General features: G+C 42.5%; 1 protein-coding gene across 3 annotated transcripts in view; it reads right to left on the reverse strand.

Moving 5' to 3' along the window:
- ADGRF5 (adhesion G protein-coupled receptor F5) overlaps positions 1-26,639 on the reverse strand; it is a 101,936-nt gene that overhangs the window by 66,350 nt on the left and 8,947 nt on the right. Inside the window, exon 1 of one of the 3 annotated variants that reach the window (XM_055263858.2) lies at positions 3,113-3,342. The exons of 1 other annotated variant lie outside the window; for it this stretch is intronic. The gene's annotated coding sequence lies outside the window, so the exon portion shown is untranslated. Of the gene's footprint in view, positions 1-3,112; positions 3,343-26,639 lie in introns of those variants that run through there. One more of the 3 variants, XM_055263857.2, reaches the window with a different exon arrangement.

The following is a 26,639-nucleotide window of genomic DNA, read 5'->3' on the forward strand; positions in this document are numbered from 1 at the left end:
TAGAACATTTAATCTGCCTTTCTAAAATCTGCAAGTCTCAGGGAGCCAATGTATCTACAGTGAAGTCAGTGGGGTTGTTCCAATTAAAACTGGAAAGTCAGTGCCATTGTTGGAGGTGTCGGAAATCTCCTCTTCATTCTGACGTGCAGATGTGTAGGTTCCTCCAAAAAACAGCAGCAGCCAGAATTCTAATGATCTGCACTGCTGCTGACACTTTTGGTCCTAATTTCTTGGCTTTATAAATAGCCATTGCTTCTGCTTCTCAGTTTAGCCACTGTATCTCACACAGCCAAGACTCAGTGAATCTCAACCCCAGCTGCATTATAGAATCACTTTGGAGATTAAAACCAACAAACAAACAAAAAATCTAACCATGCCCTGGCCCCATCCTCAGAGACTGTGATTCAGTTTCTCTGGCAAAGTGTCTAGATATTGTTTTTTTGTTGTTGTTAAGTTCCTAGGGTGACGCCGATGGACAGCAGGTGATAGAACCTGCTAACATCTGGACAAGGCAATAGTTTAGTCTAACTTTAGATTCCCAGCAAAACATCTACCATGTGGCTACAAAGCTGACAGAATCCAGCCAATCACATTAATTCTCTATTCCACATGACTTTTATCCTCATAGTACTGACAAAAAAAAAATGGGGCTGCAAAGACAGCAATCTGAGTTTCTTCTCATCTCAGTCCTCCAAAAAATTCATTGTGCCATGTGGGGCAAAAAAATCAACTTCTGAACCTCTTGTTTTTGTATTCCATTAGAGGAGAATAAGTTACCTGCTTTACCTGTGATATGGTGAAAGAAGAGGCATAAAAGTCTTTTGATAACTAAAAAGTTGCATATAAATACAAGAGATTGAATGCATAATATTTAGGAGGAGACAGATTAGCCTCATTAACCCGAGGAGGTGGGACACCATGGGATATTTTTAACTGCTCCAAAATGCCCCCAAGTACCCCATAGCACAGTACGTGAGGGTTACTATATCGTAGTCAATAAACCCACACTCAGTAAGTGAGGCAGTGTTAGTCCACAGGGCCTCAGTGGAGGTCTCTCATGTGGCTAATGCTGTGCACTAGGAAGAAATGATTCATCAGAGTAGGCAGAGACCTAGAGAAGGGACAAAGGCAGGCAAATTTTACAGAATGTCCAAAATCAGCAAGGCCTAGTGGCCCTGTAGTTTGGGGTGGAGAAACCCTGTAAAGAACAAGAAAATATGAAATAGCTACTGAAAGTGTTTGTATTATTCTTGGATTTGACATTGCTTATTTATACCTTTTTCCCAAAGGCTTTCTCCATAAGCTGTATCAACCTGTTCATAGTGATGTTTTCCGTACTTGCTTGTCTCTTAACATTGTTGGTGGGGAGGGGAAGGCTACCTTTTTACAGAAGACTAAAAGAGATGGAAAATGAACCGACCTGTTAAATGCATTTATTATCCACTGAATAAAAGGGCAATCTCTCCTATCTTCACTCTACATTCTCTGGGCCACTTTATCTATCAATCTAGCTGTTATCTATCTAGTTAATTTCCTGTTATTTTATTTTCTCCCCTTTCATTTCTAGAATAAGAAACCTCTGATGCCCTTCAAGGGAAAAGCCCAAACCACTAATTGGCCAGTCTAGAATTTAATCCTTAGGAGGTTGTTACTAATATTATTAATTGTCGAAGCCAAAACCAACACAAAATAGGAATGGTAAAAATGAGTAAAACTCTTTATACTTTTTTAAGAGTTAAAAGAGCTATTCAAGTTTCCCATGTATCATTTTATCTTTTTCACTGAGAGGAAGGAGTTTAGGATAAATCACATGAACTTGACAACGAGAATTTATTGTACTCCTGTGCCCCGGCTTGTCTTAAGAGCTCAGAAGAACAGAAAATAAAGCCTTTAACTGGTAACACAGAAAACAATTGATAGAATAATCTTTGGGGAGGGGAAAAGAGAGTGTATATTGGGGGTGCAACTGAAAACTGTTAAGAGAAGGCCGGCTGCTGTGGCTGACGCCTGTAATTCCAACATTTTGGGAGGCCAAGGCAGGTGGATCACCTGAGGTCAGGAGTTCGAGACCAACTTGGCTAACATGGTGAAACCCCATCTCTACTAAAAATACAAAAATTAGCAGGGTGTGGTGGCAGGTGCCTGTAATCCCAGCTGCTTGGGAGGCTGAGGCAAGAGGATCCCTTGAACCCGGGAGGCAGAGGTTGTAGTGAACCAAGATCGTGCCACTGCACTCCAACCTGGGCGACAGAGCGAGACTCCATTTCAAAAAAATAAAAATAAAATCTATTTAGAGATATTCTTTTACAATAAGACTATAGTCAAGTATTATTTGTGTAATTCAAAAATAACCTACATTGAAAAACCAACTACATTAGCCTTTTATGAAAGAAAAAATGCTATAGTGAAGTGACATGGCCTGGCTTTCTGAAATATGAGAAAACATGGTTTAAGCAAACCGCACATCATAGAGTTGCTCCTTTCAAAACAAGTCGGCCTGGCCCTGAAGCCCCAGCACTTTGACTGACCTCCTTCCTAACGCTGACTACAAACTCCTTTCCCCTCAGTCCTGGGTGGGAGGCTGCAGCCTACATTTTACATTTCTAAGGTCCTCCCTTGCCCTTCGGAAGGACTCTCCCTGAGCTGAGCGAATAGCGGGGGCTCCTCCTGCTACTGGGATGCAGCTTCTTCCTTCCTCAGCCCGACCACAGCAATGGCCGCCTGGCCCTGAAATGCTCTTGGCAAGAGCAGCAGCTCAGTAGCTCATGAATGCACTGGTTTTTATAGTATTTTCTGGTTTAAGGACGAGAGAACTTGTTTGAAAAAAAAAAAAAAAAAGTCTGTTATTAAGAAAATCCTAAAGGATCCCAGCTAGTTGCTTGATACTCCATCTCCTTAACACAGTCTCATTAACTGGACCAAGAGTCTGCACGATGCTCTTGACTGGACATACTTTACTTTCCCAACATACATATTACACCTACACAAAAGAAAAGCAGGCAAAGAGGATCGTAAGTGGAAGATGTCTTAAGCGAAGTGACTGAGGAGCCCCTGAGGTCTTGCTACAAAGGGAGACAGACCAACAGACCGTAGTAGGAGAAGTATCTGTTACCTGTCCAGCACTGTGGTCCCCCGGCTGGCTCCCGCTCTGATCAGATGCCTAAAAGCTTCCCAGTTTCCACTACGGGGCCATTTGTCTCCTGGGCAGGGGCTCTCACGCCCAGTGGAGGGAGAACCAAGCGAGACTCATTTCGCGTTTTCAGGCAGGACTGGCAGCTCCGCTCCCACGCTCAGCCTCACTGGGGCCTCCCCCAGCTATGATCCTCCCAGACTCACAGAGTCATCCCTGAGAGCAGAGCTGCTGTTTTAAAAACAAAAAGTGATTTCCTGGTCCTCTTCCCCGGATGGCGTGTGCGATTTCCCTCACGCCCATGGGAAGTCCTTCAGATCCTTCTTATCTGGAAACCTCTCCACCAAGTGGACAGACTTGTTTGGCCAATGCCCTTAGTTCTCACTTTCCTTTCTCCAAAGAAAAAAAATCAGAAAAGCAAAACCAGAGCAAACCAAACATAGGTTAAAGCTGATGAGAAGTACAGGATGCCTGGTTTCAACTTTTAAAAGATGACCACTAAATTAGATTGTAATTTCAGAGTGGAAGGAAAATTAAGACTATCGATGAATTCTTTGTCTTTAGCAGTGCCAAGAAAGCAGAGAATAAAAGAATCCGCAGAAGAGAAGAGACCTAAAGAAGTTGCTTAGTCCTCCCCCGCGGGAGGGCTGTACCTCAAAAATGCCACATTGGAGGGATGTCCAGTTCTCTTAGGTTTCCAGGGAAACTCTGTGAGTATTTGTGTATCAAACTTTAAATTTAGTGGTACTCAAAATACCACTCGATAGCACAGATATTTAAAGATAAGGAGATACATGGTAAAGGCCTGGTTGGCAGGCTGCATTCAGGTTGTTGGGTTTAAAGATGAATTATAGTCAGCTCATTTTTGAACTGGAAGTGACCCCACTGATCCTCATTTTACAAAAGAGGAAACTGAGGCCCAAGGAGAAACCTTCCCAAGGTCAGAACACAGATGGGGAATGCTGTTTGACCCTCTACTCTGGAGCTCTGCCCACAGAAAGTTTGATGAATGAGGCCTGGCTTGGAATCGGCATTGGAAATAAGTGCTTCAGGTGAGTCCCATGCAGGTAGTCCCAAGAGTATCTTCAGAGAATTCCTCATAGTGTCAAAGAAAGGACTCTGGGGTCAGGCTGTAGGAATTGACGCTTTGGTCCCACCAATTTTATGTGGCCACGTACAGATTACTTGACCCTATTGAGATTCAGTGTTGTTTTGTTTTTAGACGGAGTCTCGCCCTGTCGCCCAGGCTAGAGTCCAGTGGCGCGATCTTGGCTCACTGCAACCTCTGCCTCCTGGGTTCAAGCGATTCTCCTGCCTCAGCTTTCCCAGTAGCTGGGACTATAGGTGTCTACCAGCACATCTGGCTAATTTTTGTATTTTTAATAGAGACAGGGTCTCTCCATGTTGGCCAGGCTGGTCTCAAACTCCTGACCTCAGGTAATTCCCCGCCTCGGCCTCCCAAAGTGCTGGGATTACAGTCGTGAGCCACTGCTCCTGGCCCTGAGATTCAGTTTTATTATGTGTGAACGTGGGATAATAATAGTACTGAGATTATAGACTCTGCTGAAACTGAAGAGGAAGAGTTTAGTAACTGTTTGTTGTTCTCTGGAGTCCTGGCCTCAATGCCTCCAAGTTCAGCCTCTCTCCCCTCCAGCTGCCTTCCCTTCTTGTCATGCTATCAGCCTGGGGCAAGTCAGCAACCACCAGCAGGACTTAGGCTTGAGACCAGAGTATTTGGGCAAGAAGAGGATGAACTCCAAAATGTTATTATTCCACTTCTAGATACTGATTCTCAACTGTAGTCTATACCTTAGACTGGATACACCCTAACTTAAAAATAGCCTGCTGAGGGACGCAGTTCCTGGGCAAATGCTGCCGTTTCTCCTGCTCGTGTTTTGGTTGTCGGGTGCAGCAGGCTCTCTAGCATGGAATGGGCGTTGTCAAAGTGGCTGTCCCTTTCCTTCCCCGAGGAGCAATTCTTCTCGCCCACAGTTCCCTGCTTGTTGTTAGGAACACTCTGTGCTTGCTGCACACACATTACAATGAAAACAAAAGCAAATAAAAAATGCAACCACCATATGGCCTCAGCGGCAACCCAGAATGAACTGTGGATGGAGAGACCCTGCTCTGTCGTAGCTACGGCTGGAATTGACTGTCACAGCAGCCGTTTTCCTGAATTCTAAAACGTTGGTGTTGGTGGCTGAACCCAAATTTCTTGAACCGAACTGCAAACGTAGCCAGAATAATTCACCAGTCATGTTATCTATGTTTGTTAATATGAAGTGTCTCTCATGGCTGTAAGGTACGGTCTCATTAGAGACAAAGCTCCTACTTTCTCAGGAAGAAATTTCAGCACCAAATAAATACATGTTTTCCAGCATGTTCCCAGCTGTTTCACTTCTGCCCTTCTTTCACTCTGCCCTTCTCCTTTCTTCACACAGGTAACGTTTAGTCTCTTTTTAAGTTCCAGGTGTTATTTCTTCCAAGGACCTTCCTATTTCTCCCAGCCTCAGCCAAGTATTTCTTTTCCCTGATCCCACACTGCCAGATGCATGTCTTTTTGAAGTTACCACACTGCATTCAAATAATCCATTTAATGCATTGACTGTAAGCACCTTGAAGGCAGGCACTAGTCTCATTTATGTTATGCCCAGCTCCTGTTACAGTGCTGGTATATAATGGGTTATCAATAAAAGCAAGCAAAATTAAATTCTCCATTTCATTTTCCATTGCTGGTTCTTCCTCTTAACATAAGGGTGTCTCATAGCTCAGTCTTTGAAACCCTTCTCTGTTGACACTTATTTCCCAGGTAATCTCTACTAGTTTTGGCTTAAATCTTTGTGCTGATGACTTCCAAATGTCTGTCTCTATCATAGACCTCTCACCTGAATTGCTGACCCATGTATTCAATTGCCTACTTGATATCTCCTTTCAGTTGTTCATTAGGCCCTCAAACAGAACATGTCCCAAACTAAACTCCTGATCATCCCTCCCAAACTAGCTATACCATCAGTCTCTCCCATATTAGCAAAGAGCATCTCCATCCTTCCAGTTACCCAGATCAAAACCCTCAGAGTCATCCTTGAGTCCTACCTTGCACACTTTACATTTAATTTGTCATCAAATCTTGTTATCTCTATTTTCAAAATATATGCATAATCTGGCACTTCTTACCCCTTTTGCTGCTATCATTCTCATCCAAGCCATCACTATCTCTTGACTGGATAATTACCAGTGTCTTACCTGTCTCTGTGCATCTCCTTTTGCCACTTATAGTCTGTTCTGAAGACTGCAGTTAGAATGGTCCTTATAAAATACAAGTTATATAAAGTCCACATGTGCTCAACTCATCTCCTGAAGTCAGAGCACAAGTCCTTTCAGCAGCCAGTGAGACCTACATGATCTGCACCACCTTCTCTCTCCATCATTCATGTTGCTCTAGGCATACTGGCCTCCTTGCAGACCAGGCAGTCTTGCATTTGAGGGTCTTCATACTTGCTGTTCTCTCTGCCTGCCAGGGACGCTCTTTGCACAGATTTCCTCAAGACTCACTCCGTCACCTCATTCTCACTTCTGCCCAAACATTGCTTTCTTAGTGAGGCCTTCATTGACAGCCGTATCTTACATTTCATCCCTCCACATCCCCCCTACTTGCTTTGGTTTTCCATATCATCTCTGGTACGCTATAATACACTTTTAAATCTTGCTGGATGTCACCATCTTGCATCCGTGGACTAGAAGGTAAACTCCCAAGTCGAGTGCAGTGGCTCATGCCTGTAATCCCGGCACTTTGGGAGGCCGAGGTGGGTGAATTACATGAGGTCAGGAGTTCGAAACCAGCCTGGCCAACATGGCGAAACCCTGTCTGTATTAAAAAATACAAAAATTAGCAGGGCGTGTTGGCAGGTGCCTGTAATCTCAGCTACTCAGGAGGCTGAGGCAGGAGAATTGCTTGAACCTGAGAGGCAGAGGTTACAGTGAGCCAAGATTGCGCCACTGCACTCCAGTCTGAGTGACAAGAGCAAAACTCTGTTGCCTGCTTAACTGATTCATTGCAGAGGAATATTTGAAAGTGTAACGCACAAGCAAAGTTATTAATGTCACAGCCCTGGCCAGCATAACTAAAGTACATAATAGTTCAACTTGCGAAATTCTCCTACCTCCACATCTTGGCAGGGTAAGCCCTGCTTTTTTAATTTTCTTTTATTTTTTAAGCCATAACCAGATGTTGGTAACCCTTTTGACCCAAGGTCAGCTCTCTTTCGGTATTTCTATACTGAGACCAAGAAAATTCTCCTTTGACACTGACCCGTCCTTATGCAAGGAAGGAACTGGCAAATAATCGGGCAGTTTCATAGTATACAAATGGTCTTATTCTTATCTCGGGTGTGTATATTTTGGCAGAGCCTCCAGTAATGGAATTGGTCATATTTGTGCTTAGCTGCAGCCACTCAGATTTTATTTGCACTTACTGCTACTGCACCCATTCCACCAACAGACTGTTATTACACCTTCTTTGTGTAGGCGTCTCTCGGACATTGATGTTGTTTTGCCCTGGAAGATTGCAAAGCTTCCATCTTTTGAGCCAACTGGACACAGTTGACAGCTCCCTTCCAGCACTTGTTATGACTCCAGTGATGCCCCAGCTTCTGCCAGAAATCCAAATCACCCTCCAAGTAGGACCCTTTTCTGGACCCTACTCTTAGCACTACCCCCTCTGCCATCTCCTAGAAGAGGGAGAGACAGCATCTCGGGTGACGGGGGGGCAGTGCAGATTTGAGGTACGGTTCATTGAGGTGTCATCCACACTTCTTTCTTGATCCTTATTGATCTATTCTTGGGGAGCGCTGACCACCAATGGCCTGTGAGCCATCCACAGCCTTCACATTCCACTTTCAGCTCTTAGTGATGACATGCTGTCTATGTAGCAGGAAGTCATTTCTGATGCCCATGGTATGAAATACGTCACCCACATGCCTCAGCTGTGATGCACATAATTTCAGAATCATCGACTTGTCATTGACTCTTCCTCCCTCAGTCCCCTCCAACCCAGTCCCATGGAGAAGAGCAGGTATTTGAGGACATGGCATTCCTTCTTGTCTTGGCCTAGGAGGGAATCTATTTAGAAGGAAGCTACACTTTTCCTGTCAATGTACACATGTCATCTTGTCCATGCACACTGGGCAGTCACTCCTATTTTAACCTCTGCTTCTTTACTGTACATCCTGGGTGTGGGCACTCTGCACTAGCGGATACCATATACTCCAGTAACAGCGAGGCCAATCTGCAAACATCAGGCAGAATCCTGGTTTGGAACTGCAAAGCCCTGTCCTCACAGTACCATCTCCCATCTGAATTCCATCATTCTATGCTATTTTCGGTGCTTCAACATTTCCTTTGACTCAAAAAAGTTTCCCTTATTTTTATCTCTGATTGTAGAGATAATTTCCTCAGAATTTATCAAGGCGATTAGTGAACAGTCATAATGCCAAAACCACTAGACAAATATGTCCTGAAGAGTCATCCATGCCAGGAGAAAATCAGAATCAAAAAATATTAGAGCAAAGGGTGGCGGGGGTGGGTGGAGGGGGGTGGGCACAGCTAGTGATCGTTTGTTCCAATTATCTAGTATTAAAGTTGAAAGGCTTAACCAAGGTCACAAGCAGCATTAGTGTCAGAGCCAGACTTACAATTTAGATCTTGTGTCTCTGTACCCCGTGCTGTTACCTTATGCTCTGGTGACCCCCAGCCACCACCAACACATGCATTCCCATCCCCAATTTTCTGGTAGGAGAAATAATGGTTGTAAGTAGAATAAGGACACACGGAGGTAAACTCCTGTTACACCTCGGTACTGACGAGAACGATAAAAACTCTGTCAGCATTTAACCTCTCTTTATTTATTAAATCCAGATAACACTTCTGATGCAAGCCAGCAACAGAATTTCCTTGTTAACATCATTATCACAGAAGTAGACCAGCACCAGTTAGGCAGTCTCTTTTCCTTCCACAACCCCCAAGTCCCACCCACTTACCTAGGTACGAGCTTTCATAGAGTACTCAGAACAGCATCATAATAGGTGATAAAGGCCTGAAACCTCCTTCTCAGACAACACCCATAAACAAAGGTTTGCCATCAAAAAGTCAACAAGCAAGCCTTATTGCAGAAGTTTCTCCACGTTGTACTTCCCCAGGCTAGAATTAAGCTCACGTCATGCCAAATAGCTGTATTGCCCTCCTGAGACAGAAGTGTAGGCTATGCTCTGGCTAAAATGCTTCAATTTGATTCTTACCTGACTCTAACCAGGGAGATACTGAAAAGTGGGGTGACAACCTCAGGAACATTTAAGGGGACAGAAGAACTGACCCAAGTCAGATTGGGTTCCAGACGAAGCATAACCCAAATGCCTGCTGTGAATCCTGGTCGATCAAAATTCTAGATAAAATTGCTTTTCCCCAGCTTGTGGAAGTTCAGAGCCCACCTCAGGGTGCCTGGGAATTCCTAAGGATGTTTATATTCTCCTGGCCTGGTCAACCCATAGAACTGCCACATTCCTAGTATGTTGTGTGTGTGTGGCTCTAGGTTGGTACAAAAGAACAACAGCCGCTTTTTTGAATTTCACCACACACCCAGTAAATGTGAACCTAAAGTTTGGGGGTAAAGGAGTGAATAAAGTCATATTTACAACCAGAAAAATAACGGAGTTGTGACTGGAAGGGTGGATGTTACTACTCTACTGGGATATTTTGACCAATTCTTCACTGAGCGCTCCATAGCCTCCCACCTTCTCTAGTGCCAGCTTCCCACCATCTCGCTGATCTCTCTTCCCTTCTTCCCTGTAATCTCCACTCTTCTCCCATTGGCTCCTTTATCTATGAGGATAACAAACATATTCCACCCCTCACTTTATGCATGAGACCCTCTACTCTCTTAGAGGTCTGAGTCTCAGTTGCTTTCTAGGTGCTTATCACACTATTTTTCTAAAGACGGTTTCTTCCCAAGGAGGACTATTAAGATACCCCTTTCTCTTACCTCTAAATTGGGACAATTTCACAGGTACAGGTGGGGTAGTTATCCATATACTTAATGTCTAAGACGAAGTAGTGATTTCTGAGCAGAGAAAGAGGCAATATGACACTTGTGCTAAACTTGTTTAATGATGTTTGGCTTTTCCTTACAATGTCTGGCTCATGACTTAGAGCAAGAAATGACACTCTAAATAAATTAGCTCAATGTTTCCAGGGCCTATATTCTTCTTCTTATTTTTATTTTGTTATTATTATTTATTATTGTTATTTTTTGAGACAGTGTTTCACTCTTGTTGCCCAGGCTGGACTGCAGTAGCACGATCTCAGGTCAGTGCAACCTCCGCTTCCTGGGATCAAGCAATTCTCCTGTCTCAGCCTACCAAGTAGCTGGGATTACAGGCACTCACCACCATGCCCAGCTAATTTTTGTATTTTTAGTGGAGATGGGGTTTCACTATGTTGGCCAGGCTGGTCTCGAACTCCTGACCTCAGGTGATCCACCTGCCTCGGCCTCCCAAAGTGCTGGGATTACAGGTGAGCCACCATGCCCAGCCTCCAGGGCCTATATTCTTTCATGGAAAAACGTTAAGTGGTTCTTTTTAACATATTGGAATACAGTTTTTAACTGAAAGTGTAGCGAATGGCACCATAGTATGAAAAATAAGATGGCAGGTGACATTGGAAGTATAAACCGTCACTTCTGTAGCAGGATTTGGGAAGCAATAGGAAAACCTGTTTATCTGTACCTCATTCCTAAAATTACACTTTTAGAGACAAATTGCTTTAAGTGAAGAAACTTCCCCTACTCTGACTCAAATATCTTTGAAATGTTTACATATTGTTCATTTCCATTTCCAGTGAGTTCCATATTAGTGTGAATTAATTTAAACCAGCAGCTAAAGATTTAACATGGATGACAGTAGAGATAACAGGAGGACAACGAGGGTAGAAAGAAGTGGGAGATGGTGTGGAGATGGTATTTCAGAGAGCTGTTATTTATGGGCTGACATGCAGCTTGCATGTAAAAATCATTCTGCCAATTATCAGTGGAATTGTTGTAGCCATATAACCTGGCAATCCTATTATTTATGTTAGTTTTCTCACTCCTTGAAATGGCCATTTCACACCTTCTCTTCTCTCTTCAGTCTTAGCAGTATCCTTGCCTCATATTTCATTGGAAAAACAGTCAATTAAATGAAACATTTGGCTGGGTGCGGCAGCTCACGCCTGTAATCCCAACAGTTTGGGAGGCTGAGGCAGGCGGATCCCTTGAGCCCAGGAGTTTGAAACCAGCCTGGGCAACATGGTGGGACCCAATCTCTACAAAACAATACAAAAATTAGCCAGACATGGTGGCGCACACCTGTAGTCCCAGCTACCAGGGAGGCTGAGTGGGGAGGATCACTTAAGCCTGGGAAGTCAAGGCTGCAGTGAGCCGTGATCACACCACTGCACCCCAGGCTGGGCAACAGAGGGAGATGCTATTTGAAAAAAATAATAAACATTCATCTTCCTACACAAAAACTTTTAATCTTCTTGCACCTGCACTACCCATTCTGGCCTTCTTTCCAGTTTGAGAGGATCATAAGGCCTGCCCCTTCTTCCACAGGGCTCTAGGTGCTGTCCCCTCTTACTTCCTCAGCATCATCAGCACGCAAACATAGAATATCTTTGACATTACATCTTTCTCTTTCCCCTCATTTACTGAAACATTTTTCTGTTGCGCTTCACAGCGCTTCACCAAAGAGCCAAATACCTAGATCTCATCTCCACCTCTTTAACCTTCTTCTCCAGCCTCAAAGTCAGTCAAATCAATCTTCCCTCCCTACTTCTGTATCACAGCTGCTTGCAGGGAGCTCCCTCAGTCTCCAGGTTGCCATAACCCATGGTCAATCAGCTGTTCTCATCTCCCTTGACCCTGCAGCACCATTTGACATAGCTGGCCACTTCTTCCTTCTTATAAACCACAAGACATATTCTTGTGTCTTCTATGACACTCTCCTCCTGCCCTGGCAGTCCCTCCTCTCGGTCTCCTTAAGTTGGAGTGCCTAAGGCTTGGCCCAGGGGCCCACTGTCCTCTTTCACCTGTGCTTTCTCCCAGGGTGACCTCATCTGGTGTCACACTTGAAAGAATCTTCATGAATGAAGGCAAAATAAAAATATTTTTAGGCATATGAAGACTGGGAGGGCTTGCATCTCACTGACTCTCACTAAAAGAATGACTAACATCTGTAATCCCAGCTACTCAGGAGGCTGACCTTGAACCTGGGAGGCAGAGGTTGCAGTGAGCCGAAATCGTGCCATTTTGCTCCAGCCTGGGTGACAAAGTAAGACTCCATCTCAAAAAATAAAAATAAAAAAAAGACTAAAACAGAACCAATTTAATTTTTGCCATAAACCTCTTTGTACATTTGGTGAAGGCTATGCAAGCCTTCTCAGAATAATGTTTGTAAATGCACAAAACAGAATATATAAGGTAAGGAATGAAAATAATTATATTGAAATACAGGTAAAACATAATGTGATTTAGTGGGCATATTTTTTACCATGCAAGTTCCTGGATCCCTCTGAATTTTATTCATGTGCAGTACATGAACCTATTTAAGAAAGAACAAATTGAACACTCAAGAATTGATCATTTAAAAATTATTTTTTGACCATTAGTTTTAAAAATTATTAGTTAGAAGTGACTAATGTGGAGGTGAGGTTATAAAAGACAAACTAAAATGCTAGATAACTGTTAAAAGGAACATAGTAGGTGTTCAATTAGTACTTTTAAAATAAGTAAGTAAATCAAGGACAGATTTTACCTCTTATCTCTTTTTCAGTTGGTAGGATGTATACTGTTAGTGGAATCCAGGATACCCCAAAGAAAAGTCACAGCATGGTTGTGGTTGCTGCTATATCCACACAAGGGTTTTCTGTGTATATTAATGCCCCCTGAAGCATCTTGTTTGCTAATAGGGGAACAGGACTTCCCCATGCCACAATCTTAGCCATAGTGAAAGTAATTTCTGAGGAAGAGCTAGAAACATGACATAACAGATGCTCAATAATTTATAAGACCTACAATAGAAGGGTGACATCGCTAGGTCAGTATCACCTTCTGGTCAACCAGAGATCAATCATCTATGTGGTGAAAATTACCACCCTCAAGTATGCATCCCACCTCCCTACAGAGTCACTGCTCCTGGGCTCCTGTTTGATGGCCAATAATCGTGTCCCTGTACTAAGACTCCTCTCAATTCCTTTGAGGGATGACATATTATTTTTAAAATGCCCTTTCAAGAATACATAATATGTCATGCACAGTGACAATGTTTGCTTGAGAAAGAAATCTGAAAAAAGACTGGCCGACGCCAGTGTCTATGAAAAACAACAATGGCTCTGAAACTCAGCGCCAAGAAGGGGCCAAAAATAAGATCACTGAGGAGAAGCACAAAGCTGGAGGCAGCAGTGATGGGAATGGAAAACGAAGCATATATGAAAATTAATCAAACTTTCTGAAGTTCAACTCCTTGGGGAGAAGGAAGAATGTGCCTCTTAAAAGCGTAGAGACGTGGAATGCTGCAAAACCACAGAGCTCGTGAGTGAGCTTAGGGGAATTAAATTATTAACTTGATAGTTAGCAAGGTCTTGGCACCCAAGAGCACCACTTTTATGTTACCTGTAGTGAATCGTTTTTAAGGAAAATACAAGGATAAATAATTTCCAGATCCTACACATATCGCTCAGTAAAGTAACTCCTGTTCAAAACAACTTGCTTGTTTTAATACTGGGGAAAAGCACTAGCTGTTCACTTCAAGTGGCTTGCCCCTAAATCCACTGAATTCTCTGTCTCCCCAGGTCCAAGTCGTGGATATGTCATTGCTTGGGTACCCTCTTTATTCAGTGGTCTGCTCCGTCTCATACCACAATGGCAAACCCGGAGAGATGGACCGACCTAGTTGGCCTGGTGATCAGGTTGCTACTACTGAAGGTGAGTTGCCCTGCTTTCTAGCCTGAGCTTTCTATTTTAGGAATTTAAAGGGTAAGAGATTGAAGACAAAGGTGTTCACAGTGGCTGCTACTGCAATTCAAAATGGTCTAGCATTGTACAGATTGTCGTCGGGCCTCAGGGAAATTGCTCAGCTCTCCACAGCTCCCATGGCCTATCTCAGCACAATGAGGGGGTCCACATTTCCAAGTTCAAGACCTTTCATAACTACGTCACCTTCTATTTATCAGAGTCTGCCTCTTAGGACCACTAAACTATTTTTGGATCTGAAGCACAGTACACAAAACATAGCTACATATCAACAATTACACGATTATTCCAGACACATAGCCCTTGGTTTTGCTTCATCTGACCTGGAATATTAAGGGAGGGAAAACCACATTTATTTTTAGTTTCTTCCGGAATTCCTCAAATTGTTCACTTTTCCATTTTGTTGAAAGCCATTAAGATCTAGACTTTGTGTTTTACCCAGCAGTATGTGCACATACTTACAGCACATCTTTGTCTGGGACTCTTCAGTTGAACCTTCTGGGCTCGCACTAAATATGGGCAATCTTATGAGTGATCTCTTGCCCCTGAGCCACCCAAATCCACTAATGTCTCTCTCTCTCTCAAAAACACACATACACACACACACATGCATGCACACTCCTATGCCACATACACACTCACACTTCTATACATAAAATTAGAGAGCAGCCAGCACACATAATTCTGGACCATGGAGATATCTAGCAGCATTGACACTTGGACCAGATCTTTTATTAACTTTCCCCTCCTTTATATGAGGACATTATTTTCAGCAACAATCCTTATTTGCTTGACTAATTCTTTTGATTTAAAGCAATTGACTAAAAAAAATTCTACTTTATGCTACTACTAAAAATCAGTGAAATGTTTAAGTGTGAACTGAAATTTGTACGTGCCAAATAATAATAGTATGCCTTGAAGTTTGCAGTCTTCACTGTTTTAAATTTTAAACAAAAATAAAAACTCTGTAAGTCCCATATAATGACAGAATTGAAGCTACACATGTTCAGTTTCTTTACAACCACCATGCTAACATTGTGTGTTTTTAATCTACTGTTCAAATGCAGGGATGTGTCATTCTGCAGAGGCTGGAGAGACTTCAGGCAAACTCAAACAGTCCCAAACCCTTAGAAACTTACTCTTGGAACAAACGTGTAGCTGAGTTCCTCTGTGTCAGGAGCTGCTATATAAATGAGAGTTTTCTGAATTACCTTCTCTGTAGAACACTATTTATTAAAAGGTAATAAATAAAAGTATATTAAATAGCAGCTTATATTACTGAAACTCACCAGTAATGGTAGCAACTGTTTAGAACTTAGACCTTTAATAGATTTTTTAGGAAAAATACTTAATCGCTGACATTGTTTGGGATCACCACCATATGGTGATAGTTACTATTTTTTTTTTTTTTTTGAGACGGAGTCTTGCTCTGTTGCCCAGGCTGGAGTGCAATAGTGTGATCTTGGCTCACTGCAAACTCCGCATCCCGGGTTCAAGTGATTCTCCTGCCTCAGCCTCCTCAGTAGCTGGGACTACAGGCACATGCCACAATGCCTGGCTAATTTTTTGTATCTTTAGTAGAGATAGGGTTTCACTGTGTTAGCCAGGATGGTCTTGATCTCCTGACCTCGTGATCCACCTGCCTCCGCCTCCCAGAGTGCTGAGATTACAGGCGTGAGCCACTGAGCCCAGCTGATAACCCTTAAAAATGCTGTAGTCAGTTTTATTGTTGATTTCAAAATCTTTACAGACAATGCACCACCTTACTGCGTGCACTTGAGGGAAACCCCCACCACTCCACCCTGGTGTCACGGATTCCAGAGTGTCTCCTGGGGGCTCTTCATGCAAGCACAGGAGACCTTCATTCTGAGGTGCCCCATTTTCTCTTAATTAGCCTAATTTATTTTATCTTAGAGCAGTACTTTTAGGGGTACAGACCCAAAGAGGGTAGAGGAAGAATTTGCCACTATCAAATAAAAGTGGAGAGAGAGCTCATATTAAAGGAGGGCCACGTAAATCCAATTCACTGAGGCATTTCCCAGCTTCTCCAGGAGAAGCTAATCTTGCCTTTCTCCTTTTCCCCAAGTCCCTCACCTGCTCCTGAATTCAACTCCATCTGGAAACATCTCCCTGACCCAGAGGAAGGAAGGGCTGCACAGATGTCTGTCAGTGCAGTTCCAAGCCCCCAGGGCCACCTGAAAAACACAAGTGTGATGTGTGATGCTGACCTGGAGTGAGAAGGAAAACAAGCTTTGACTCCACTTGACCCTGAAGAAAGGAAGCAGGAAGCTTCCTGTAGGGGGATGGGGTGAAGGTGTCCTCCGGAATGAGGTGTCCTATTACCGCCTGACCCTCTCCCTAATCAGGAATGTGGAATGAATGGCTCCAGCCCAGAAAGCAGAGCAACTGCAGCAGTTTCCACACCTATCTCAAAATTAGAAAACTTGCCTTGCACAGGAAGCAATCCTTACGGCTCCTACTGTTTACACCACCCTAGGCACAGTGGGTCGGGTCGTGCTCAATGTTCACAACACTGCATTCTCTCCTCACCCCCATTTTACAGATGAGGAAAATCAGTCTCAGAGAGGTTGAGTTGGTCAGGATGGAACCCAGAGCTGCCCCATGCCCAAGGCCTTTCTCCCTGGGATGGGGGCTGGCTGGGGCTTGAACACTCCCGTGCCTCTGTCACCTGTAGATTCTAGAGTATTAAACTTCAGACTTTGTGGTTTCACTCTTGGTCATATGGTGCTGAGGTCCTTGCTGTATCTTCTCTATCTTTTCTTCCAGATCTGCCTGCCAAACCTGCCTTCCTCAAAATATCCCTTCATGTGAAAGCGTTATGAGAAAGGGTAAATCCAATTGTATACTATAAATGTGGGTTTACATCACACACGCTAGGAAACTGCTTTAATCTTCCGACCTCTCTCTCTTTCCAAATCATGCACGCATTCATTCCATCATCAAACATTTATTGAAAATCTACACACCAGACACTGTTCTAGGCCCTGGGGATAAGAAGTAACGAAAACAACTGTCCCCTACGAGTCTGCACTCTAGTTGGGGGAGGTGCTGGCTAGCCTCTGTTTACCCTCCAGGTCCATCTTTGCCCTTTTCTGTGCCCCAGGGGGCTAACCCCGCACTCTACTGTGCCTTGTCCTCTGGGAGGGTGATAGAAGGTAGGGAGAGTGGGAGATCCCAGCGGGAGGTTGTAGTATGGGAGCACAGGAGAGCTAGGCATTTTCTCCCCACCAACTCCTGCCAGGCTGCAGTTTTGGCAGTGGTTGTGTTCCTCCCCTCTAGCCACAGATCCTGGGGGATTCCCCTCACCCACAGCCACAGATCTTGGCAGTTTCCTCTGACACCTCTCTTACCTCCCCACCCTTCTTGACCCTTTTTGCTTAATGAGAGGCAACCCATGGCTGCTCGATGCTGCCAGTTCTATGTTGACTTAACTGTTCTTACCTCTTCTGTTACCCTTTGAGAATGTGACTTCTTTTCTGCCAGGACCTTGACTGATACAGAAATACAGAAAATAAACAAACAAATGAGTTATATGTCTGATGAGCAAAAATGCTATGAAGAACATGAAGCAAGGTACAGGCAATAAGGAGTGTGTGTGTGTGTGTGTGTGTGTGTGTGTGTGTGTGTTGATGGGTTGGCATCAAGCCCCTCTTTCTCCCATGTCACTGAAATTCCCCTTATGACGCTTACCTCATGTTTTCCCAGCCCCTCACTGCCTCAGATTTCATGCCACTGGGTTTTCTACTAAATCTTTTATTTTCTTATCTTAGTAAGCAGAGCAGTTTAGGTCAATTGTGGCTCCTACCTTAAAATGTGTACCTCAGTCCTCCCAACCATTCGTCACCATTCTAGTTGCAAGGCAACACAGTGGACCCTGATTATCCGAGGGCGATATGTTCCAAGGCCCCCAGTGGAGGCCTGAAATTATCAATAGTACTAAACTCCATATATACCATGTTTTTTTATATGCATGCATACCTATGATAAAGTTTAATTTATAAATTAGGCACTGTTAAGAGATTAACAACAATAACTCACAATAAAATAGAGCAATTATATAATATACCAGCATCACTAATCTTGTGCTTTGGGGCGATTATTAAGTCAGATAAAGGTCACTTGGACACAGGTGCTGCAATACATATCTTGACAGTCGATTTGATAACTGAGAAAGCTACTAAGTGACTAATGGTCAGAAATATACTGGACAAAGCGATGATTCACATTCCAGGTAAGGCAATATGAACAGCATGAGATTTCATCATGCTGCTCAGAATGGCATGTAATTTAAAACTTATAAATTTTTTTTCTGGAATTTTCCATTTAATATTTACAGACCCCACTTGACCATGAGTGGCTGAAACCACAGAAAGCAAGACTGCTAATAAGTTGGGGGGTGGGGACTACTGATTCAGAGTTATCAATATCAGAAATGTTTCCTATTACATGTAACTTGTGAATAAACATGATTTACAGTTTAATTTTAGTGTTTGGGAAAAATGTCCATTCTTTAATTCTGGAAAGCCTGCAGAACGAATTCCAGTGTTCACTCTGAAAAGTCTTTGCTAGAAGAATAACATTCCAGGTGCCTTCTACAGCAGTATCCTCCTTTTCCCTTCCTTTCTGCTGACCTCAGACGCCATCACCTGCTATCTCATAAGAAGCAAATCAGAGCTGAGTGTAGTGTGTTCCTCCCACACTCTTCTAACCCTTGATAAACACCTTCGACTGGCAAATAGCACTTGTCTATTTCTGTATTTTTTGGCTCTTTCAATCATCTTGGAAGCCAATGAGAATGAGAAACTTGGGGGCTGCTGTGAAAAAAGCAACAGATTCTGGTAGGTGAGGCCACTGGAAGTGAGTGGTCCTCTGAGCCAGTGATAAAATCTTGGAGTCCGCCCCCTTATCCCGCTAGATGAAGGAGCATCTTGGTGGATGGGGATCAGCACCTTAGTGATCACTGCACTAGGTTGCAGTGATTCACATGGGTAAGGTGCTTAATCAACCCTTTGGGTGTCCCCTCACCAGGACTTCTGGATTCCCCCTGTGAGTTCCCCCGCCTAGAATCTCAAGGTACAGCCCTAAGATCTTCATCATTAACAGACTCTCCAGTTAACTCTTGTGCAAACCAAATTCTGAGAACCACAAATCTAAAGATGACCACACATGTTCTACCACAGAGTCCTTCACAAAGCCTCTCTCCAAAACTAGCCTTATTTTTCATTCTTTCTATTTTCTTATTTTTTTTTTTTTTTTGATGGAGTCTCACTCTGCCACCAGGCTGGAGTGCAGTGACCCAATCTCGGCTCACTGCAACCTCTGCCTCCTGAGTTCAAGCGATTCTCCTGCCTCAGCCTCCCAAGTAGCTGGGACTACAGGCGAGTGCCACCACACTCAGCTAATTTTTGTATTTTTAGTAGAGATGGGGTTTCACCATGTTGGCCAGGATGGTCTCTATCTCTTGACCTCGTGATCACCCCAGCCTCGGCCTCCCAAGTTGCTGAGATTACAGGCGTGAGCCACCACGCCCAGCCTTTTCTGATTATATAAAAGCAAAAGTCCCAGGGACTCATTGCTTGCTCCTTTAACTAGTGGTGCTCTTCTACCTGTGGGGCAGGAGTCTTGCTTTAACATGGTTCGTTGAGTGGCCAGTTTCAGGGTATCTGGATTGGGGGCAGGCAGGGCTGAAGCTTAAGGTGGGCTCAAGGTGGGCTCAAGGTGTGGAGGGACACAGGAAACAGGAGGGCACTGGTTTGAGAAGAGTGTAGAGACTTGTGAAGACACACAGTAGATAAGCAGGTGAACACATTAGTATATGTGACTTCAACTAAAATCCCTGTGTGAAAATTAAACAAATGAGGAGAAAGAGTAAGTTAATTAAAATGTATTGTCTCTTGGGCCCAATAAAGGTAATTTTCTGTTTATTTCCTTTTTATACAATCACTGTTAATTTCAATTATTTTTAGTAACTTCCCTTTAAACTCATTGTTTCAAAATTCAAAAGTGACTTTCACTAAAGGTTGAATTTTGTTTGTGAGGACATGGAATGGGGAGCTTCAACTAATTAATTTTACTGGTATACTAAAGGTGAAAACTTACGTAGTGCTGAAAAATCTTCAAACATATATTTAGCCCATTTTTTCTGTATATAATAGAGATTGTAAATGGAATTGAATCCACTTTCGATGAATGAGGGTTTCCAGCTACTTCCAGATATTCTCAATGGCATTTACATTTTGATACTATAGATAGAGGAGTTTAGACTACTAGAATGACTATAAAACGCTCACGGGAATTTATTTCCTTGTGATTTTCAATTACAGTTGACCCTTGAATAACAGAAGTTTGAATTTCAAGGGCCCAGTTTTATGTGGATTTTTTTTTCAATACATACAGTTGGTATTTGTAGTTCTGTATCTGAAACCAAACACCAATTGAAAAATATGGTTTTCCTTGGATGCTAAACTAACGATACTGATGATTGACTTTTACTTTTCCTATATGTGAGATTCTGCAGGACTTACTTTGGGGCTGAGTGTGCATGGATTTTGGTATAACCTGGGGTGAAGTGGTGCAACTCTTGATTCATCACTCATGTTAAAGATTAATCAGCCACTTGCTATTATATTTTTCACATCTATCTTTTTCTTCTAAATAGTTGTTTTGAGAAATTTAGTTTGTGACCATGACATTAAAGAAGATAGTTGCTTTTTGTTGGATTCTGGTAAGCAAAGGGGACAAGAAGCACATAGGGCCTCTTCTTCCCTATCCGTCCTTCCAATTCTTCGTTTTGGATTTCCCAGCCTCCTCCTGCCTTATCTACAATGGAGGAAATAACAGCCCTCAGGCCTTAGCCAGTTGGCCACACTCAGAGACACAGATCTCATATTTCCACCTGCATAACCCATTCTGTAAAGACTCAGATTCAGACCATTCTAAAATGCAGAGAAATGTGCTGAAACGCCACAGCTCTGAAGCCCTCTAAAGAGGCAAACGCTTGACTCAAGTGTTTGCTTTGGGCAACAAGTGACTTCCTGCTTTGCAAAGAGAAATTTCAAAGGGCTGATTTTTAAAATTCCAAAGAACCCTAAAAGTCCTTATATTTTGACCCCTTACAGACCAAAATGAACCAGAATATCCGGAATATTTGGGTTGGGTTTTCTTAAATTACAGAAATAACTAAAAGTTAAAGGAGCACTTACAGCAAAGAAGATAAGAGATTTAGTAATCCTTCCTCCCAAGAATTTTCAAATTTTAGTGCAACCTAAGAATCACTCAAATAGTTTTGGCTAAGTTCTTGGCTTCATGCTCAGAGTCTGCTCAGTAGACAGAGAAGTGGTTCAAAAATGTGGGCCCCCAACATTCTGGGAACTTGTTGAAAATGCAAATTCTAGGCCTACTCTGGCTCACATCTGTAATCCTAGCACTTTGGGAGGTCGAGGTGGGAGGAGCCCTTAAAGCCAAGAGTTTCAGACCAGCCTAGGCAACATAGCAAGACCCTGTTTCTACAAACAATAAAAAGCCAGGCATGGTGGCAAGCACCTGTAATCCTAGCTCCTTGTGGGGCTAAGGTGGCAGGATCATTTGAGCCCACTAATTTGAGGCCGCAGTGAGCTATGATTTTGACACTGCACTCCAACCTGGGTGACAGAGAGAAACGTTGTCAAGAAAGAAAGACAGAGAGAAAGAGAGAAAGAGAGAGAGAGAGAAAGAGAGAAAAGGCAGGGGGAGAGAAAGAAAAAGAAAGAGAGAAAGAAAGAAAGAAAGAAAGAAAGAAAGAAAGAAAGAAAGAAAGAAAGAAAGAAGGAAGAGAATGAAAAAGAAAGAAAGAGAAAAAAGAAAAGAGAAGAGAAAAGGAAAGGAAAGAAAAGGAAAGAAAAGAAAGGAAAAGAAAAGAAAAGAAAAGAAAAGAAAAGAAAAGAAAAGAAAAGAAAAAAGAAAAGAAAAGAAAGAAAAGAAAGGCAGGCAGGCAAATTCTAGAGCCCACCCCAGACTTCCAGAATCTAATACTCTGGAAGTGAGGCCCAGTGACCAGTGTTTTAACAAGCTGTCAAGCTGTCCAGGTGATTCTGATGTGCACAAATGTTTAATAACCACTGAGATAGAGCATGGTTTGTTTTTTTTTTTTTACCATTGTGGTTCTCACTTTGAGAAACTATTGATGGTCCCCAGGCCTGTATCAGCTGTATCAGAACCTCTGCATACATTTAGAGAAACACTGGCAGATAGAAGGGCTGCAGGTTCATCTGTGGGCCATCTCTTCTCTCCCCACACATAATTATCTTCAGCCAAGATGCTTCATTGTCAGGGCTTCTGCCTAAAGAGCCAGCTTCACCTCTTCCTACTCCTTCCTTTTTTCTCTTCAGCTTTATTGAGGTACAACTGACAAATAAAAAGTATATTTATGGTGCGCTACATGCTTTTTTGCTATATGTATACATTGTGAAGTGATGACCACAGTCAAGCTAATTACTTCTTTTTTCTCATCTTACTTTATCTTTCTGAGCCTCCTCAGCACCCTGCAAGCACTGTGTTCTCCAGTCTGCCAACTCTCACTGTCCTTCAAGGCCCAGGTCAAGGGCATTCCCTGTAAGAAGCCTCCCTTTGACTCCCTCTAGTAGTATGTACACCTCCCATCACCTCCCCCCTGTCAAAGCACCTGCTGAACTGCATTACAATGATCTATTTATGGGCTCCTCCACTGTCCTGTGATACTGCCATCTTACACCCCACCCCAGGGTAGGACCTCATTTATGTACTGTTTTGCGTCTAGCACTTAGCACAGTATCTGGCACAGAGTAGTCAGGTGCTTCATCCATGTTTGTTATGAATGAGTCCCTAATGCAGCACATTATTAGAGATGCTTAAGAGGGTAAAAGCATGGGCTATGGCACGAGGCTATTGGGTTGAAGTCCTAGTTCTACCACTTCTAGCTACTTAAATTTGGGTAAGTTACTTAATCTCTCTGATCCTCAGTTTTCTTATGTGTAAAACAGAGATGGTGCAATTTTCTCATATTAAAGAAAATATTCCAGATTAAGTACTTAGAGCAGAGCTTTGTGAGTATTAAGTCCTCCATGCTAGGAAGAAAATGGACCAGAAGATCCTAAGACTAAGATGCTTCTGTCATGAGAAGCCTGCACATAGGACACTTTTTATTCATAGCCTCTCATTTCTCTTTCATCCTCTTTCTTTCTCTAAATATGCCTATTTTATCTCTAGACTGCTAGTATTTCTTTCTTCCTTTTTCTCTTTCTTTGACATACTACTTTACAAGTCCACAGCTGAGATCCCACATGCATAACCATTAGCGATGTGTGCATGTGTCTGCGTGTGTGCATGCATGTGTGTGGATTTGGTTTGGTGGTTTGAGTTATTGGGTTTAAAAATGGAACTAGTGCATATCAGTAAATAGGCTATAGGCATTGACCAATTCCTCAATTATAAGTCTTGTTTTTGAAGGATAATCCATTACAATAAATAAAGTATGCATGTCCCTGAAAATTGACACAGGAAATTGTTGACTAAAGGTGGGTCTCAAGTCAAAAGAGGAAAAAAAACCTGGATTTAGAAATTTACATCAGATATGAAACTTACACATACAAAAAAAAAAAAAAGTATAATTGCCTGCTAAAGTAAGTAAGGAGAACTTACAGACCATCTCTGAGAAAATGGATGATTTTTGCAGAAAGTTGCTAAGTTTTATCAAGAGCAGCTGAGGTTCAATCTACAGTCACACATCACGTTGTGTTGGCAGTTTGGTTACATATTTTTATTTTTTAAATCTTATCCTTTTCCCAATGTATGTATTCATATTCACAAATAGGATGTTCATTCACTGGACAAATGTTTCTGGGCACCTACTTTGTGCAGAATACTATCTTAATGCTGGGAAACTCATGGATGATTTCTTTCTTACAGCAAGTTTATCGTTGTTGGTGATGATGATGATACTCTTGCTATTTTTAATTGCTATCTCTTGTTAAGGACCGCCTCCATCACAGGGTCTCTTCTGGAATGTTTTTTAACAAGCTTTTTAAATGCACAGTGTCATTTAATTTTCACAACACTCCATGAACTAGTTAGCTTCTCCCATTTTAGAGAAGGAGACTCAGAAAGGTTAAACAACTTGCCAAACCTGTTTTAAAATCTACATAGACTGAAAGTCCAGCAAATTGAAAAATTTGAGGCAGACTATGAATCCCAAACCCAGTTCTTGTCACTATACTATATTATGCTTCAAGATAAGCTGCTGAAACATAAATGAAAGGTTAAACATACGATGGTTCAAAGGATGGTACAAAGCGATATAGAATTCTGTTCCAAACTGTAGTCCAGACCAAGGGTACAATTCAGCGGGAAGAATGTTCCTGCAAACATGAGCCTGGACTGCAAAATCATTAACCTACCCAGAGAAATACAGGGAGGGACCCTTCTGCCAAAAGTGTAAACACTTTTCTAAACAAAGCTGGTAGGTATTTTCTAAACATTGTTTTTTATGCCTAACTAAATGTGCATCATACTTTGGAAGTACTTCTAAGGCAGTGGTCTCCATCCTCTTTGGCACCAGGGACTGGTTTCATGGAAGGCAAGTTTTCTAGAAGACCAGGAGAAGTGGGAGAAGCAGGAGCATGGTTTCAAGATAAAACCATTCAGATCATCAGCCATTAGATTCTCATAAGGAGCATGCAACCTAGATCCTTCACGTGCACAGTTCACAATAGGGTTCAAGCTCTGGTGGCAATCGAATGCCACCACTGATTCAAAAAGAGGTGGAGCTCAGGCAATAACACTGGCTCTCCCATGGCTCATGTCCTGCTGTGTCACCTGGTTCCTAACAGGCCACTGACTGGCACTGGTCCATGGCCCACAAGGTGGGGACTCCTGTTCTAAGGTGCTGGTTGAAAAATGCAGATTTTGCAGCATTGCTCCCTGTCCTGCTCCTACCCCCATCTTCCTACACACACAGGTTTCAATTTAATAGGTTCAGGTAGAGCCCAGAGATACCCATTTTGATCAGCATCCAGCCGGTTTATCTACTGCTCGTCTCTAAACCACACTTGCACAAACTGTGCTTTGCATCTCCATGTAAATATAAATATGTCATATAAAATATGTCATTTACGGTTCTCTTTTACTAATATGTTATACATCTATTATTACAAAAACCCAAAATAGAGATTTTTAAAGGGATGAGATCTTTCAAAATAAAGAGCAGGGCACATACTTTCTCTTCATAGTCCAACAGAGGGTGTAGCATACCATCTGCCACCCAGAGTTGAGTGAACCTCTGGTCTTGTACCCTAAGATGCATCCCTGTCTTATGAACTTCTGGGAGACAGGAGGTTGGGTGGAATCTGTACTGGCTCAGTGCTTAGGCTCATTCTCTGTGGCCACCATTGTTCCCCTTCAGACAGGTCAGTAAATCAATCTCCATGGCTTTGAAAGAAGAGTAGACAAGTTCTGCAGGTGAGCTGTGGAAAATTTATGCAACACCAGCATCAGCAGTGAAGTAACGATCTTGAAAAATATTAGTTATGCTATACCATGGCAACCCCACCTCAGGTGCATGAATATGCAGTCTCACTCATGACACATTTGGAAATTCTCCCTGAGTGGTGATTTAAATAAAATGTGAAGTCCAAGTGTCATTCATTTCTGCTTTTAAACAGGACTTTAAAACTCATATAGGAAGTGTTAAGAATTGTGATTTTGATTTTAAGAAAAAGGTAAAAGTTTGTTGGTAACCTATATGTGAGTGCTTTAAAGTTTCAAAAATTATATTAAAATTAAAATTTATGAACACATCCATCCTGAAAGAGAATGTTATTTTACTTAAAGAAGAGATAAATCACTTCAGTGACACTTTTGCATTCCTAACTCTACATGAAATACTGATTAAAAACCTAATGTGCCAGGTACTGTGCTAGGGGCCAGGAGTAAAAAGATGAATAAGATGGCATCCCTATGTCCTAGGAAAGAAGTGCATGTGAACAATTACTGAGATTTCAAACACAAAACGCACTGTAAAACAGGCTTGGGACAGTGCTGCAAAGTACTTAGCAGGGAGATCAGTTCTGCACAGGGATGGGGTGACCTGTGAAAAGGAAGTAATTTGGTGACATTTAAAATGGGCTTAGGAGGATAGTTCACTTGACAGATGTATTAGTCTGTTATCACGCTGCTAATAAAGACATACCTGAGACTGGAGAATTTAAAAAGGAAAGAGTTTTAATAGACTCACATTTCCACATGGCTGGGGAGGCCTCACAATCATGGTGTAAGGTGAGAAGGAGCAAAATCATGTCTTACATGGTGGCAGGAAAGGGAGCTTGTGCAGGGGAACTCCCATTTATTAAACCATCAGATCTCATGAGACGTATTCACTACCATGAGAACGGTATGAGGGAAGCCGCCCTCATGATTCAAATA

Source organism: Symphalangus syndactylus, chromosome 23 (assembly GCF_028878055.3).
Source record: "Symphalangus syndactylus isolate Jambi chromosome 23, NHGRI_mSymSyn1-v2.1_pri, whole genome shotgun sequence".
In the NCBI taxonomy this organism is placed as follows: Eukaryota; Metazoa; Chordata; class Mammalia; order Primates; family Hylobatidae; genus Symphalangus; species Symphalangus syndactylus.